Source organism: Penaeus monodon, chromosome 34 (assembly GCF_015228065.2).
Source record: "Penaeus monodon isolate SGIC_2016 chromosome 34, NSTDA_Pmon_1, whole genome shotgun sequence".
In the NCBI taxonomy this organism is placed as follows: Eukaryota; Metazoa; Arthropoda; class Malacostraca; order Decapoda; family Penaeidae; genus Penaeus; species Penaeus monodon.
Window position 1 is genome coordinate 31,094,051 of NC_051419.1, and position 2,013 is coordinate 31,096,063.

Genomic DNA, 2,013 nt, shown 5'->3' on the forward strand with positions numbered 1-2,013 from the left:
TTTTCCTCCTCCGCTTTACTAATATAGATTCAGCCTTTCCTTTCCCAGCTATCAGATCTCCGAGCGGTAAAGTTTGATTTGGCTCTCAAGTGCCAAGATGATCAACGACTCGTGCGGAACAGGAGCTTCGTCTTTGCGGCGAAAACGAAGGATAAATTTTAAATGTACACGTGCTTGTTCAGCGAAATTCTCAATAGGATATATAATGTCTCTATGTATGATTAACTCTGATTGATGTGATATAAAGTCTAATTTTATCATTAAACTCTCAGTTATCATATGTAAGTCCTCATGTATGATTTAAACCCTTCGATTTAATATATAAAGTCTTCTTTTAGCGATTCTAAATATGATATATAAGTCTCGTATGATATTTAAACTTCGATTTGATCAAACTCTTCATTAATTTCAGAGTCCTAGATTTAACTTTCGATAAAATAAAGTATATTAAAATTCTAGATGAAATGTCTCGTTATATTAAACTCTCGATTTTAAAATTCAAACTCTTGATATGATAGTTAAGCTCTAATATGTTTAGAAAAAAATATTTAAAATCTGTGAACATTTAATTTTAACATTAAAACTCTCGAAGAACATTAAATTTTGACAGAATTTAAACTCTCGGGAAAATTAATTTAGACAGAACATTTAAAACTCTCGAGAGAACATTTGAACTTTAGACAGAACATTTAAAACTCTCGAGAGAACATTTGAACTTTAGACAGAACATTTAAAACTCTCGAGAGAAGATTTGGACTCTCCATTTGTCACTTAAACTTTCGATATGACATTCAAACTCTCAATATAATATTTAAGTTCTCGATATGATTAGAAAAAAAATCGATAGAACATTTAAACTCTTGATAGAACAATTAAAACTCTCGAGAGAGCATTTTAACTTTCCATTTATCATTTAAACTCTCGATATGATACTAAAACTCTCAATATAATATTCAAACTTTCGATATAATATTTAAGCTCAAGATATAATCTTTAACCTCTCGATAGAGCATTTAAACTCTAGATAGTATTGAAACTCTCGATAGAAGATTAAAACTCTCGATAGAAGATTTAAACTCTCGATATAAGATTCAAACTCTCGATAGAACATCTTAAGTCCTCGATATAGCCTTTAAACTCTCGACATAAAATTTTAACTCGGTATATGATATTTAAACTCGATAGATCATTTAAAATTGTCTATAGAACATTAAAACTATAACATTTAAGCTCTCGACATAACATTTAAGCTCTCGACAGAACATTTAAATTCGATAGAACGCTTAGCTACAATTTTCGTCTCGCGATGGATGTTCGTGTCACTATATTGATGAAAAGTGATAGATGATACTGTTGGCACGTTATGTTGGTGTCAGTAACCAGACCGCCGTGTAGATTTCAAGTATTGGATAACCTATCATCTAAACAAAACAAAAAAATGATAATATCTGGTGCCTAGAAATAGATAACTTTGAAGAGGTCGTCAGATCAAAGTCATCGTCAGCTTCAGTAACTTGATCAAACTTTGGGGAAGATATGAACCCTTTGTGAGGTGAGATCTCATCTTCACAAGGAAAAGGGAGCGGGAAGCAGGCTCTGGGGTAACAGAGCTGATATTTCCTTTTTTTTTAACCAATGATGAAAGGCCTGGAATTTCTTGTGTGAACTGAGAGGGTCGGTGCACTGATTTAAGAGGAGATGATAAGCACGAGGGTTGAAATACGGATAAATATTCCAAGTAGTTTGATGTATTTGTAGTCATGATTTCTCTCTCTGTGTGTATAGTATCTCATCTGCGATTATCAGCTGATAGATAGTTGATTTTAGAGGAGGAAGGAAAAAACAAGCATCGGAGCAAATATTAAAATTCTCCTTGGTATGTTATTTCCAAATATCAAAATACCTTTTGGTGTATCATTTTCATCTGTATTCTGAATATTTTGATGTTTCAGTTAGACAGTCTATTATGCATAATGATTTGATATTCCATGAATCATTACCGATGCTTCTGTT